The sequence below is a fragment of the Olea europaea genome, unplaced genomic scaffold (assembly GCF_002742605.1).
Source record: "Olea europaea var. sylvestris unplaced genomic scaffold, O_europaea_v1 scaffold153, whole genome shotgun sequence".
In the NCBI taxonomy this organism is placed as follows: Eukaryota; Viridiplantae; Streptophyta; class Magnoliopsida; order Lamiales; family Oleaceae; genus Olea; species Olea europaea.
Window position 1 is genome coordinate 285,476 of NW_019232889.1, and position 16,253 is coordinate 301,728.

Sequence of the window (16,253 nt, forward strand, 5' to 3'; positions counted from 1 at the left end):
TCATTAGCTCGATACCAATCGAATCAGACGAGCAATTCGCCAAAAATGAACAAACCCGAAGTTATCATGAAATGAAAAACCACTTTTCTTTGGCCCGATTCCAATAGATTTAGACTAGCAATTCGTCGAAATAGAACAAACCCGAAGTTATCATGGAATGAAAAACCACTTTTCTTTAGCTCGATTCCAATCGAATTAGATAGCAATTGCCAAAAACAAACAAACCCGAAGTTATCATGAAATCAAAAGCCACTTGTCACTTGCTCGATTCCAATTGATTTATACTAGCAATTCGCCAAAAATGAACAGACCGAAGTTATCGTGAAATGAAAAACCACCTTTCTTTGGCTCGATTCCAATCGAATTAGACTAGCAATTCGTCAAAAATGGACAAACCCTAAGTTATCATGAAATGAAAAACCACTTTTCTTTGGCTCGATTCCAATCGAACTAGACTAGCAATTCGCCAAAAACAACAAACACAAAGTTAGCATGAAATCAAAAGCCACTTTTCATTGGCTCGATGTAAATCAATTTACACTAGCAATTCGCCAAAAAGAACAAACCCGAAGTTATGGTGAAGTGAAAACAACTTTTCTTTGCCTCGATTCCAATCGAATTGGTCTAGCAATTCGCAAAAAAGGAATAAACCCAAAGTTATCATGAAATCAAAAGCCACTTTTCATTGACTCAATTCGAATCGAATTGGACTAGAATTTCGCCAAATACGAACAAACCCGAAGTTACCACGAAATGAGAAACCCCTTTTCATTGGCTTGATTCCAATCGAATTAGACTAGCAGTACGCCAAAAACGAACAAACCCGAAGTTATCATGAAATGAAAAACCACTTTTCATTGGCTTGATTCCAATCGATTTAGACTAGCACTTCGCCAAAAACGAACAAACCCGAAGTTATCATGAAATGAAAAACCACATTTCGTTGGCTTGATTCCAATCGATTTAGACTAGCAATTCACCGAAAACAAACAAGCCCGAAGTTAACATGAAATGAAAAACCACTTTTGATTGGCTCGATTCCGATCGATTTAGACTACCAATTCGCCGAAAACGAAAAAACCCGAAGTTATCATGAAATCAAAAGCCACTTTTCATTAGCTCGATACCAATCAAACTAGACGAGCAATTCGCCAAAAATGGACAAACCCGAAGTTATCATGAAATGAAAAACCACTTTTCTTTGGCCCGATTCCAATCGATTTAGACTAGCAACTCGTCGAAAATGAACAAACCCAAAGTTATCATGAAATAAAAAACCACTTTTCTTTGGCTCGATTCCAATCGAATTAGATAGCAATTCGCCAAAAACAAACAAACCCGAAGTTATCATGAAACCAAAAGCCACTTTTCATTGGCTCGATTTCAATCGATTAACACTAGCAATTCGCCAAAAAGAACAAACCCGAAGTTGTCATGAAATGAAAAGCCACTTTTCATTGGCTCGATTCCAATCGAATTGGAGTAGCAGTTAGCCAAAAATGAACAAACCCGAAGTTATAATGAAATCAAAGTCCACTTTTCATTGGCTCGATTCCTGTAGATTTACATTAGCAATTCGCCAAAAATGAACAAATCTGAAGTTATCGTGAAATAAAAAACCACTTTTCATTACCTCGATACCAATCGAATTAGACGAGCAATTCGCTAAAAATGAATAAACACGAAGTTATCAAGAAATGAAAAATCGCTTTTCTTTGACACGATTCGAATCAATTTAGACTAGCAATTCGTCGAAAATGAACAAACCCGAAGCTATCAGGAAATGAAAAACCACTTTTCTTTGGCTCGAATCCAATCGAATTAGATAGCAATTCGTCAAAAACAAACAAACCCAAAGTTATCATGAAATCAAAAGCCACTTTTCACTGGCTCGATTTCAATCGATTTAAACTACCAATTGGCCAAAAATGAACAAACCCGAAGTTATCATGAAATGAAGAGCCACTTTTCATTAGCTCGATTCCAATTGAATTGGAGTAGAAATTCGCCAAAAATGAACAAATCCGAAGTTATCGTGAAATCAAAAATCACTTTTCATTAGCTCGATACCAATCAAATTAGACGAGCAATTCGCCAAAAATGAACAAATCCGAAGTTATCGTGAAATGAAAAACCGCTTTTCTTTGGCCCGATTCCAATCGATTTTGACTAGCAATTCGTCGAAAACGAACAAACCCGAAGTTATCATGAAATGAAAAACCACTTTTCTTTGGCTCGATTCCAATCGAACTAGATAGCAGTGCGCCAAAAAAAAATCCGAAGTTATCATGAAATCAAAAGCCACTTTTTGTTGGCTTGATTTCAATCGATTTACACTAGCAATTGGCCAAAAATGAACAAACCCAAAGTTATCATTAAATGAAAAGGCACTTTTCATTAGCTCGATTCCAATCGAATTGGAGTAGCAATTCGCCAAAAATAAACAAATCCGAAGTTATCGTGAAATCAAAGCGCACTTTTCATTAGCTCGATACCAATCGAATTAGACGAGCAATTCGCCAAAAATGAACAAATCCGAAGTTATCGTCGAATCAAAAACCGCTTTTCTTTGGTTCGATTCCAATCGATTCAGACTAGCAATTCGTCGAAACAAACAAACCCGAAGTTATCATGAAATGAAAAACCACTTTTCTTTGGCCCGATTCCAATAGATTTAGTCTAGTAATTCGTCAAAATAGAACAAGCCCGAAGTTATCATGAAATGAAAGACCACTTTTCTTTAGCTAGATTCCAATCGAATTAGATAGCAATTCGCCAAAAAAAACAAACCCGAAGTTATCATGAAATCAAAAGCCACTTTTCACTTGCTCGATTCCAACCGATTTAGACTAGCAGTTCACCAAAAATGAACAAACCCGAAGTTATCATGAAATGATAATCCACTTTTCATTCGCTCGATTCGAATTGATTTAGACTAGCAATTCGCCAAAAATGAACAAACCCGAAGTTATCATGAAATGAAAAACCACTTTTCTTTGGCTCGATTTGAATCGAATTAGATAAGCAATTCATCAAAAATGAACAAACCTGAAGTTATCCTGAAATGAAAAACCACTTTTCTTTGGCTCGATTCCAATCGAACTAGACTAGCAATTCGCCAAAAATGAACAAACACATGGTTATCATGAAATCAAAAGCCACCATTCATTGGCTTGATTTCAATCGATTTACACTAGCAATTCGCCAAAAATGAGCAAACCCGAAGTTATCTTGAAATGAAAAACAACTTTCCTTTCCCTCGATTCCAATCGAATTGGACTAGCAATTCGCCAAAAATGAATAAACCCGAAGTTATCATGAAATCAAAAGCCACTTTTCATTGACTCGATTCCAATCGAATTGGGCTAGCAATTCGCCAAATACGAACAAACCTGAAGTTATCACGAAATGAAAAACCCCTTTTCATTGACTCGATTCCAATCGAATTAGACTTGCAGTTCCCCAAAATCGAACAAACCCGAAGTTATCATGAAATGGAAAACCACTTTTCATTGGCTCGATTCCAATAGATTTAGACTAGCACTTATCATGAAATGAAAAACCAGTTTTCATTGGCTCGATTCCAATCGATTTAGACTAGCAATTCGTCAAAAACGAACAAACCTGAAGTTATCATGAAATGAAAAACTACTTTTCATTGGCTCGATTCCAATCGATTTAGACTAGCAATTCGCTAAAAATGAACAAACCCGGAAATGATAAACCACTTTTCATTGGCTCGATTCCAATTGATTTAGACTACCAATTCGCCAAAAACGAACAAACACGAAGTTATCATAAAATGAAAAAACCACTTTTCTTTGGCTCAATTCCAATCGAATTAGACTAGCAATTCACCGAAAACGAACAAACCCGAAGTTATCATGAAATCAAAAACCACTTTTCATTGGCTCAATTCCAATCATAATAGACTAGCAATTCGCCAAAACAAACAAACCTAAAATTATCAAGAAATGAAGAGCCACTTTTCATTGGCTCGATTTCAATTGATTTACACTAGCAATTCGCCAAAAACGAACAAGGCCGAAGTTATCATGAAATGAATAACCCCTTTTCTTTGGCACTATTCCAATCAAATTAAACTAGCAATTCACCCAAAACGAACAAACCCGAAGTTATCATGAAATTAAAAACCACTTTTCATTAGCTCGATTCCAAGACTAGCGATTCGCCAAAAAATGAACAAACCCGAAGTTATCATGAAATCAAAAACCACTTTTCATTGGCTTAATTCCAATCATAATAGACTAGCAGTTCGCCAAAACGAACAAACCCGAAGTTATCAAGAATTAAAAAGCCACATTTCATTGGCTCGATTTCAATCGATTTACACTAGCAATTCGCCAAAAATGAACAAAATCGAAGTTATCATGAAATGAAAAATAACTTTTCTTTAGCTCGAATCCAATCGAATTAGACTAGCAATTCGCCAAAACCAAACACAAAAGTTATCATGAATTCAAAAGCCATTTTTCATTGGCTCCATTTCAATCGGTTTACACTATCAATTCGCCAAAAATGAACTAACCCGAAGTTATCATGAAATGAAAAATCACTTTTTCTTTCTCGATTCCAATCGAATTAGACTAGCAATTCCCCAAAACGAACAAACCCGAAGTCATCATGAAATTAAAAACCAATTTTCATTAGCTCGATTCCAAAACTAGGAATTCGCTAAAAACAAACAGACCCGAAGTTATCATGAAATCAAAAACCACTTGTCATTGGCTCCATTCCAATCATAATAGACTAGTAATTCGCCAAAACGAACAAACCCGAAGTTATCAAGAAATCAAAATCCACTTTTCATTGGCTTGATTTCAATCGATTTACACAAGCAATTCACCAAAAACGAACAAACCTGAAGTTATCATGAAATGAAAAACCCCTTTTCTTCGACTCGATTCCAATCGAATTAGACTAGCAATTCGCCAAAAACGAACAAACACCAAAGTTATCATGAAATCAAAAGCCACTTTTCATTGGCACGATTTCAAATGATTTACAATAGCAATTCGCCAAAAAAGAACAAACCCTAAGTTATCATGAAATGAAACACCACTTTTCTTTGGCTCGATTCTAATCGAATTAGACTAGCAATTCGCCAAAAATGAACAAACGCGAAGTTATCACGAAATCAAAAGCCACTCTTAATTGGCTCGATTCCAATCAAATTGGAGCAGCAATTTTCCAAAAATGAACAAATCTGAAGTTATCATGAAATCAAAATCCAGTTTTCATTGGCTCGATTCCAATCGATTTAGACTAGCAATTCGCCAAAAATGAAAAAATCCGAAGTTATCGTCAAATCAAAAACCACATTTCATTAGCTCGATTCCAATCGAATTAGAGGAGCAATTCGCCAAAAATGAACAAACCCGAAGTTATCATGAAATGAAAAATCGCTTTTCTTTGGCCCGATTCCAATCGATTTAGACCAGAAATTCGTCGAAAACGAACAAACCCGAAGTTATCATGAAATCATGGCTCGATTCCAATCGAATTAGATAGCAATTCGCCAAAAACAAACAAACCCAAAGTTATCATGAAATCAAAAGCCACTTTTCATTGGCTCCACTTCAATCGATTTACACTAGTAATTCGCCAAAAACAAACAATCCTGAAGTTATCATGAAATGAAAAACCACTTTTCTTTGGCTAGATTCCAATCGAATTAGACTAGCAATTCGCCAAAAACGAACAAACCAGAAGTTATCATGAAATCAAAAGCCACTTTTAATTGGCTCGATTCCAATCGAATTGGAGTAGCAATTCGCCAAAAATGAACAAACGCAAAGTTATCGTGGAATCAAAAACCACTTTTCATCGGCTCGATTCCAATGGATTTAGGCTAGCAATTGGCCAAAAATGAACAAACCCAAAGTTATCGTGAAATGAAAAACCACTTTTCATTAGCTCGATTCAAATCGAATTAGAGGAGCAATTCGCCAAAAATGAAAAAATCCGAAGTTATCATGCAATGAAAAACCACTTTTCTTTGGCTCGATTCTAATCGAATTAGACTAGCAATTCGCCAAAAATGAACAAACCCGATGTTATCGTGAAAGCAAAAGTCACTTTTAATTTGCTCGATTCCAATCGAATTGGAGTAGCAAATCGCCAAAAATGAACAAACCCAAAGTTATCATGAAATCAAAATCCACTTTTCATTGGCTCGATTCCTATCGATTTAGACTAGCAATTCGCCAAAAATGAACAAATTCGAAGTTATCGTCAAATCAAAAACCACTTTTCATTAGCTCGATTCCAATCAAATTAGAGGAGCAATTCGCCAAAAATGAACAAACCCGAAGTTATCATGAAATGGAAAACCGCTTTTCTTTGGCCCGATTCCAATCGATTTAGACTAGCAATTCGCCAAAAATGAACAAACCCGAAGTTATCATGAAATGGAAAACCGCTTTTCTTTGGCCCGATTCCAATCGATTTAGACTAGCAATTCGTCGAAAATGAACGAACCCGAAGTTATCATGAAATCAAAAACCACTTTTCTTTAGCTCAATTCCAATCGAATTAGATAGCAATTTGCCAACAACAAACAAACCCGAAGTTATCATGAAATCAAAAGCCACTTTTCATTGGCTCGATTTCAATCGATTTACACTAGCAATTCGCCAAAAACAAACAATCCCTAAGTTATCATGAAAGGAAAAACCACTTTTCTTTGGCTAGATTCCAATCGAATTAGACTAGCAATTCGCCAAAAACGAACGAACCAGATGTTATCATGAAATCAAAAGCCACTTTCAATTGGCTCGATTCCAATCGAAGTGGAGTAGCAATTCGCCAAAAATGAACAAACCCAAAGTTATCGTGGAATCAAAAACCACTTTTCATTGGCTCGATTCCAATCGATTTAGACTAGCAGTTCGCCAAAAATGAACAAATCCGAAGTTATCGTCAAATCAAAAATCACTTTTCATTAGCTCGATTCCAATCGAATTAGACGAGCAATTCGCCAAAAATGAACAAACCCGAAGTTATCATGAAATGAAAAACCACTTTTCTTTGGCTCGATTCCAATTGAATTAGACTAGCAATTCGCCAAAAATGAACAAACCCGACGTTATCATGAAAGCAAAATCCACTTTTAATTTTCTCGATTCCAATCGAATTAGAGGAGCAATTCGCCAAAAATGAACAAACCCGAAGTTATCATGAAATGGAAAACCGCTTTTCTTTGGCCCGATTCCAATCGATTTAGACTAGCAATTCGTCGAAAACAAACAAACCCGAAGTTATCATGAAATCAAAAACCACTTTTCTTTGGCTCGATTCCAATCGAATTAGATAGCAATTTGCAAAAACAAACAAAGCCGAAGTTATCCGGAAACCAACAGCCACTTTTCATTGGCTCGATTTCAATCGATTTACACTTGCAATTGGCCAAAAATGAACAATCCCGAAGTTATCATGAAATGAAAAACCACTTTTCTTTGGCTAGATTCCAATCGAATTAGACTAGCAATTCGCCAAAAACGAACGAACCAGAAGTTATCATGAAATCAAAAGCCACTTTTAATTGGCTCGATTCCAATCGAATTGGAGAGCAATTCGCCAAGAATGAACAAACCTTAAGTTATCGTGGAATCAAAAACCACTTTTCATTGGCTCGATTCCAATCGATTTAGACTAGCAATTCGCCAAAAATGAACAAACCCAAAGGTATCGTGAAATCAAAAACCACTTTTCATTAGCTCGATTCCAATCGAATTAGACGAGCAATTCGCCAAAAATGAAGAAACCCAAAGTTATCATGAAATGAAAAATCGCTTTTCTTTGGCCCGATTCCAATCGATTTAGACTAGAAATTCGTCGAAAACGAACAAACCCGAAGTTATCATGAAATCCAAAACCACTTTTCTTTGGCTCGATTCCAATCGAATTAGATAGCAATTCGCCAAAAACAAATAAACCCGAAGTTATCATGAAATCAAAAGCCACTTTTCATTGGCTAGATTTCAATCGATTTACACTTGCAATTGGCAAAAAACGAACAATCCCGAAGTTATCATGAAATGAAAAACCACTTTTCTTTTGCTAGATTCCAATCGAATTAGACTAGCAATTTGCCAAAAATGAACGAACCAGAAGTTATCATGCAATCAAAAGCCACTTTTAATTGGCTCGATTCCAATCGAATTGGAGTAGCAATTGACCAAAAATGAACAAACCCAAAGGTATCGTGAAATCAAAAACCACTTTTCATTAGCTCGATTCCAATCTAATTAGACGAGCAATTCGCCAAAAATGAACAAACCCGAAGTTATCATGAAATGAAAAACCACTTTTCTTTGGCTCGATTCTAATCGAATTAGACTAGCAATTTGCCAAAAATGAACAAACCCGACGTTATCCTGAAATGAAAAACCACTTTTCTTTGGCTCGATTCAAATCGAATTAGACTAGCAATTCGCCAAAAATGAACAAACCCAATGTTATCATGAAAGCAAAAGCCACTTTTAATTTGCTCGATTCCAATCGAATTGGAGTTGCAATTCGCCAAAAATGAACAAACCCAAAGTTATCATGAAATCAAAATCTACTTTTCGTTGGCTCGATTCCTATCGATTTAGACTAGCAATTTGCAAAAAATGAACAAATCCGAAGTTATCGTGAAATCAAAAACCACTTTTCATTAGCTCGATTCCAATCGACTTAGAGGAGCAATTCGCCAAAAATGAACAAACCCAAAGTTATCATGAAATGGAAAACTGCTTTTGTTTGGCTCGATTCCAATCGATTTAGACTAGCAATTCGTTGAAAATGAACAAACCAGAAGTTATCATGAAATCAAAAGCCACTTTTCTTTGGCTTGATTCCAATCGAATTAGATAGCAATTCGCCAAAAACAATCAAACCCGAAGTTATCATGAAATCAAAAGCCACTTTTTATTGGCTCGATTTCAATCGATTTACACTAGCAATTCGCCAAAAATGAACAATCCCGAAGTTATCATGAAATGAAAAAACACTTTTCTTTGGCTAGATGCCAAATGAATTAGACTAGCAATTCGCCAAAAATGAACAAACCCCAAGTTATCATGAAATCAAAAGCCATTTTTAGTTGGCTCGATTCCAATCGAATTGGAAAAGCAATTCGGCAAAAAGGAACAAAGCAGAAGTTATCATGAAATCAAAATCCACTTTTCATTGGCTCCATTCCTATCGATTTAGACTAGCAATTTGCCAAAAATGAACAAACCCGAAGTTATCGTGAAATCAAAAACCACTTTTCATTAGCTCGATTCCAATCGAATTAGACGAGCAATTCGCCAAAAATGAGCAAACCCGAAGTTATCATGAAATGGAAAACCGCTTTTCTTTGGCCCGATTCCAATTGATTTAGACTAGCAATTCGTCAAAAATGAACAAACCCGAAGTTATCATGAAATGAAAAACCACTTTTCTTTGGCTCAATTCCAATCGAATTAGATAGCAATTCGCCAAAAACAAACAAACCCGAAGTTATCATGAAATCAAAAGCCACTTTTAATTGGCTAGATTCCAATCGAATTGGAGTAGCAATTCGCTAAAAATGAACAATCCCGAAGTTATCATAAAATCAAAATCCACTTTTCATTGGCTCGATTCCTATCGATCTAGACCAACAATTTGCCAAAAGTGAACAAACCCGAAGTTATCGTGAAATCAAAAATCACTTTTCATTAGCTCGATTCCAATCGAATTAGACGAGCAATTCGCCAAAAATGAACAAGCCCGAATTTATCATGAAATGAAAAACCACTTTTCTTTGGCTCGATTCCAATCGATTTAGACTAGAAATTCGTCGAAAACGAACAAACCCGAAATTATCATGAAATCAAAAACCACTTTTCTTTGGCTCGATTCCAATCGAATTAGATAGCAATTCGCCAAAAACAAACAAACCCGAAGTTATCATGAAATCAAAAGCCACTTTTCATTGGCTCGATTTCAATCGATTTACCCTAGTAATTCGCCAAAAATGAACAATCCCGAAGTTATCATGAAATGAAAAACCACTTTTCTTTGGATCGATTCCAATCGAATTAGACTAGCAATTCGCCAAAAATGAACTAACCCAAAATTATCATGAAATAAAAAACCACTTTAAATCGGCTCGATTCCAATGGATTTAGACTACCAATTCGCCAAAAAAGAACAAACCCGAAGTTATCATGAAATGAAAAACTACTTTTCTTTGGCTCGATTCCAATCGAATTAGACTAGCAATTCACCAAAAATGAACGAACCCAAAGCTATCATGTAATGAAAAATGACTTTTCTTTGGCTCGGTTGGAATTGAAATAGACTAGCAACTCGCCAAAAATGAAGAAAGCCGAAGTTATCACGAAATCAAAAGCCATTTTTTGTTAGCTCGATTCCAATCGATTTAGACTAGCAATTCGCAAAAAATGAACCAACCCGAAGTTATCATGAAATCAAAATCCACTTTTCATTGGCTCAATTCCAATTGAATTGGACTAGCAGTTCGCTAAAAATGAACAAAAACGTAGTTATCATGAAATGAAAAACCAAAATTCATTGGCTCGATTCCAATCGAATTAGACTAGCAATTCGCCAAAAATGAACAAATCCAAAGTTATCATGAAATCAAAAGACACTTTTCATTGGCTCGATTCCAATCGAATTAGACGAGCAATTTGCCAAAAAGGAACAAACCCGAAGTTATCATGAAATGAAAAATTGCTTTTCTTTAGCTCGATTCCAATCGATTTAGACTAACAATTCGCTAAAAATGAACAAACCCGAAGTTACCATGAAATGAAAACCACTTTTCTTTGGCTCGGTTCCAATTGTATTAGACTAGCAATTTGCCAAAAACAAAGAAAGCCAAAGTTATCATGAAATCAAAAGCCATTTTTCATTAGCTCGATTCCAATCGATTCAGACTAGCAATTCGCAAAAAATGAGCAAACCCGAAGTTATCATTAAATCAAATTCCACTTTTCATTGGCTCAATTCCAATTGAATTGGACTAGCAATTCGCTAAAAACGAACAAACAAGTAGTTATCATGAAATGAAAAACTGCTTTTCTTTGTCTCGATTCGAATCGAATTAGACTAGTAAATCGCCAAAAACGAACAAACCCGAAGTTATCATGAAATCAAAATCTACTTTTCATTAGCTTGATTCCAATCGATTTAAACTAGCAATTTGCCAAAAAGGAACAAGCCCGAAGTTATCATGAAATGAAAAACCACTTTTCCTTGGCTCGATTCCAATCGAATTAGATTGCAATTCGCCAAAAACGAACTAACCCAAAATTATCATGAAATCAAAAGCCACTTCTCATTGGCTTGATTCCAATCGATTTAGACTAGCAATTCGCTGAAAATGAACAAACCCGAAGTTATCATGAAATAAAAAACTACTTTTCTTTGGCTTGATTCCAATCGAATTAGACTAGCAATTCGCCAAAAATGAACAAATCCAAAGTTTGACTAGAAATTCGCCAAAAATGAACAAAATCGAAGTTATCGTGAAATGAAAAACCACTTTTCATTCGCTCGACTCCAATTGAATTGGACTAGGAATTCGCCAAGAACGAACAAACCCAAAGTTATCTTGAAATCAAAACTCACTTTTCATTAGCTCGATTCCAATCGAATTGGACTAGGAATTCACCACGAACGAACAAACCCAAAGTTATCTTGAAATCAAAAGCCACTTTTCATTGGCTCAATTCCAATCGAATTAGATGAGCAATTTGACAAAAATGAACAAACCCGAAGTTATCATGAAATGAAAATTCGCTTTTCTTTGACTCGATCCCAATCGATTTAGACTAGCAATTCGTCGAAAATGAACAAACCCAAAGTTATCACGAAATGAAAAACCACTTTTCTTTGGCTTGATTCCAATCAAATTAGACTACCAATTCGCTAAAAACGAACAAACTTGAAGTTATCATGAAATCAAAATCCACTTTTCATTAGCTCGATTCCAATCGAATTGGACCAGGAATTCGCCAAGAACGAACAAACCCAAAGTTATCTTGAAATCAAAAGCCACTTTTCATTGGCTCGATTCCAATCGATTTAGACTAGAAATTCGCCAAAAATGAACAAATTTGAAGTTATCGTGAAATCAAAAACCACTTTTCATTAGCTCAATTCCAATCCAATTAGATGAGAAATTCTCCAAAAATGAACACACCCGAAGTTATCATGAAATCAAAAACCGCTTTTCTTTTGCTCGATTCCAATCGATTTAGTCTAGCAATTCGCCGAAAATGAACAAACCCGAAGGTATCATGAAATGAAAAACCACTTTTCTTTGGTTCGATTCCAATCGAATTAGACTAGCAATTCGTCAAAAACGAACAAACCCAAAGTTATCATGGAATCAAAAGCCACTTTTCATTGGCTCGATTCCAATCGAATTTGACTAGGAACTCGCCAGAATCGAACAAACCCGAAGTTATCGTGAAATCAAAAGCCACTTTTCATTGGCTCGATTCCAATCGATTTAGACTGGCAATTCCAAAAATGAACAAATTCGAAATTATCATGAAATCAAAAACGAAATTTCAATAGCTTGATTCCAATCAAATTAGACGAGCAATTTGCAAAAAACGAACAAACCCAAAGTTATCATGAAATGAAAAACTGCTTTTCTATGGCTCGATTTCAATCGATTTAGACTAGCAATTCTTCGAAAATGAACAAACCCGAAGGTATCATGAAATGAAAAACCACTTTTCTTTGGCTCGATTCCAATCGATTTAGACTGGCAATTCCAAAAATGAACAAACCCGAAGTTATCATGGAATCAAAAGCCACTTTTCATTGGCTCGATTCCAATCGATTTAGACTGGCAATTCCAAAAATGAACAAACCCGAAGTTATCATGGAATCAAAAGCCACTTTTCATTGGCTCGATTCCAATCGATTTAGACTGGCAATTCCAAAAATGAACAAACCCGAAGTTATCATGGAATCAAAAGCCACTTTTCATTGGCTCGATTCCAATCGATTTAGACTGGCAATTCCAAAAATGAACAAACCCGAAGTTATCATGGAATCAAAAGCCACTTTTCATTGGCTCGATTCCAATCGATTTAGACTGGCAATTCCAAAAATGAACAAACCCGAAGTTATCATGGAATCAAAAGCCACTTTTCATTGGCTCGATTCCAATCGATTTAGACTGGCAATTCCAAAAATGAACAAACCCGAAGTTATCATGGAATCAAAAGCCACTTTTCATTGGCTCGATTCCAATCGATTTAGACTGGCAATTCCAAAAATGAACAAACCCGAAGTTATCATGGAATCAAAAGCCACTTTTCATTGGCTCGATTCCAATCGATTTAGACTGGCAATTCCAAAAATGAACAAACCCGAAGTTATCATGGAATCAAAAGCCACTTTTCATTGGCTCGATTCCAATCGATTTAGACTGGCAATTCCAAAAATGAACAAACCCGAAGTTATCATGGAATCAAAAGCCACTTTTCATTGGCTCGATTCCAATCGATTTAGACTGGCAATTCCAAAAATGAACAAACCCGAAGTTATCATGGAATCAAAAGCCACTTTTCATTGGCTCGATTCCAATCGATTTAGACTGGCAATTCCAAAAATGAACAAACCCGAAGTTATCATGGAATCAAAAGCCACTTTTCATTGGCTCGATTCCAATCGATTTAGACTGGCAATTCCAAAAATGAACAAACCCGAAGTTATCATGGAATCAAAAGCCACTTTTCATTGGCTCGATTCCAATCGATTTAGACTGGCAATTCCAAAAATGAACAAACCCGAAGTTATCATGGAATCAAAAGCCACTTTTCATTGGCTCGATTCCAATCGATTTAGACTGGCAATTCCAAAAATGAACAAACCCGAAGTTATCATGGAATCAAAAGCCACTTTTCATTGGCTCGATTCCAATCGATTTAGACTGGCAATTCCAAAAATGAACAAACCCGAAGTTATCATGAAATCAAAAACCACTTTTCATTAGCTCGATTCCAATCGAATTAGAGGAGCAATTTGCCAAAAAGGAACAAACCCAAAGTTATCATGAAATCAAAAACCGTTTTTCTTTGGCTCGATTCCAATCGACTTAGACTAGCAATTCGTAAAAACTGAAAATACCCGAAGTTATCATGAAATCAAAAGCCACTTTTCGTTGCCTCGATTCTAATTGAATTGGACTACCAATTCGCCATAAACGAACAAACCCAAAGTTCTCGTTAAATGAAAAATTGTTTTTTATTGGCTCGATTCCAATCGAATTAGACTAGAATTCGCCAAAAACGAACAAACCCGAAGATATCATGAAATCAAAATCATCTTTTCATTTGCTCGATTCCAATCATTTTAGACTAGAAATTCCCCAAAAACGAACAAACCCGAAGTTATCATGGAATGAAAAACAACTTTTCTTTGGCTCGATTCGAATCGAATTAGACAAGCAATTCGCCAAAAATGAACAAATCTGAAGTTATCATGAAATCAAAAGCCACTTTTCATCGGCTCGAATCCAATCGATTTAGACTAGTAATTCGCCAAAAATGAACAAATCCGAAGTTATTATGTAATAAAAAACCACTTTTCATAGGACCGATTCCAATCGAATTAGACGAGCAATTCGCAAAAAATGAACAAACACGAAGTTATATCATGAAATGAAAAACCACTTTTCTTTGGCTTGATTCCAATCGAATTAGACTAGCAATTCGCCGAAAATGAGCAAATCTGAAGTTATCGTGAAATCAAAAACCACTTTTCATTAGCTCGATTCCAATCAAATTAGATGAGCAATTCGTCAAAAAGGAACAAGCCCAAAGTTATCATGAAATCAAAAACCGCTTTTCTTTGGCTCGATTCCAATTGAATTGGACTACCAATTCGCCATAAACGAACAAACCCGAAGTTATCATTAAATGAAAAACCGGTTTTCATTGGCTCAATTCCAATCGAATTAGACTATAATTCGCCGAAAACGAACAAACCCGAAGTTATCATGAATTCAAAATCATCTTTTCATTTGCTCGATTCCAATCATTTTAGACTAGAAATTTCCCAAAAACGAACAAACCCGAAGTTTTCATGAAATGAAAAACCGCTTTTCTTTGGCTCGATTCCAATCGATTTAGACTAGCAATTCGCCAAAAATGAACAAACCCGAAGTTATGATGAAATGAAAAACCAATTTTCTTCGGATCGATTCCTATCGATTTAGACTAGCAATTCGCCAAAAATGAACAACTCCGAAGTTATTGTGAAATCAAAAACTACTTTTCATTGGCTCGATTCCAATCGAATTAGACGAGCAATTCGCAAAAAATGATCAAACCCGAAGTTATCATGAAATGAAAAACCGCTTTTCTTTGGCTCGATTCCAATCGATTTAGACTAATAATTCACCGAAAATGAACAAATCCGAAGTTATCGTGAAATGAAAAACCACTTTTCTTTGGCTTGATTCCAATCGAATTAGACTAGGAATTCGCCAAAAAGAACAAATCCGAAGTTATCGTGAAATCAAAAATCACTTTTCATTAGCTCAATTCCAATCGAATTAGACAAGCAATTCGCCAAAAATAAACAAACCCGACGTTATCATGAAATCAAAAGCCATTTTTCATTGGCTCCATTCCAATTGAATTGGACTGCCAACTCGCTAAAATCGAACAAACACGTAGTTATCATGAAATGAAAAACTACTATTCATTTGCTCGATTCCAATTGAATTGGACTAGCAATTTGCCAAAATCGAACAAACCCAAAGTTATCATGAAATCAAAAGCCAGTTTTCATTGGTTCCATTCCAATTGAATTGGACTAGTAATTCGCTAAAAACGAACCGGCAAGTAGTTATCATGAAATGAAAAACCGCTATTCATTGTCTCGATTCCAATCGAATTAGACCAGCAATTCGCCAAAAACGAACAAACCCGAAGTTATCATGAAGTCAAACTCATCTTTTCATTAGATCCATCCCAATCGATTTAGACTCACAATTCACCAAAATCGAACAAACCTGAATTTATCATGAAATGAAAAACCACTTTTCTTTGGCTCGAACGAACAAACTCGAAGTTATCATGAAATCAAAACCCACTTTTCATTGGCTCGATTCCAATCGAATTGGACTAAGAATTCGCCAAGAACGAACAAACCCGAAGTTATCATGAAATCAAAACCCACTTTTCATTGGCTCGATTCCAATCGATTTAGACTAGCAATTCGCC